Below are 858 nucleotides of genomic sequence, written 5' to 3' on the forward strand. Positions count from 1 at the left end.
CCTGGTCTCATAGGCTAGACGTAACATAGTAAATGAAAATCCGGGACACTCAAATTAGTATGATATGTTACGTTTGGTATGGTAACATAAGATGGTTATTTAAGGCAAAATCGAAAGTAGGGTGGTTGGTCAGGGTGGATGGGTGGGTGTATTTCGACCCAAAGGTTGCGAGTTTAAATCTCATCACTGACATCTTTAGCAATTTATCTAGTTAGCCTAGCCACCTAGTTAGAATTTGTAACATTTCATACGTTTTGAAAATTCGTAACATCAAATCAAATCAAAGTTTATTTGTCGCGTGCACCGAATACAACAGGTGAAATGCTTACTTACAGGCCCTAACCAACAGTGCAATTGTTAAGTAAAAAATAGGTATTAGGTGAACAATAGATAAGTAAGGAAATAAAAAACAGTAAATAACAGTGAATAATAACAGTATAGCTATAGCAGTAGTGAGGCAATATACAGGCACCGGTTAGTCGAGCTGATTGTGGTAATATGTACATGTAGGTATGGTTAAAGTGACGATGCATATATGATAAACAGAGAGTAGCAGTAGCGTAAAAGAGGGGTTGGCAGGTGGTGGGTGGCGGGACACAATGCAGATAGTCTGGGTAGCCAATGTGTGGGGGCACCAGTTAGTCGGGCTAACTGAGGTAGTATGTACATGAATGTATAGTTAAAGTGACTATGCATATATGATAGACAGAGAGTAGCAGCAGTGTAAAGAGGAAAGGGGGGGCAATGCATATAGTCTGGGTAGCCATTTGATTACCTGTTCAGGAGTGTTATGGCTTGGGGGTGAAAACTGTTGAGAAGCCTTTTGGTCCTAGACTTGGCACTCCGGTACCACTTGCC

The sequence above is a fragment of the Oncorhynchus mykiss genome, chromosome 7, assembly GCF_057628025.1.
Source record: "Oncorhynchus mykiss isolate SJ-2025 chromosome 7, ASM5762802v1, whole genome shotgun sequence".
Classification (NCBI taxonomy): Eukaryota; Metazoa; Chordata; class Actinopteri; order Salmoniformes; family Salmonidae; genus Oncorhynchus; species Oncorhynchus mykiss.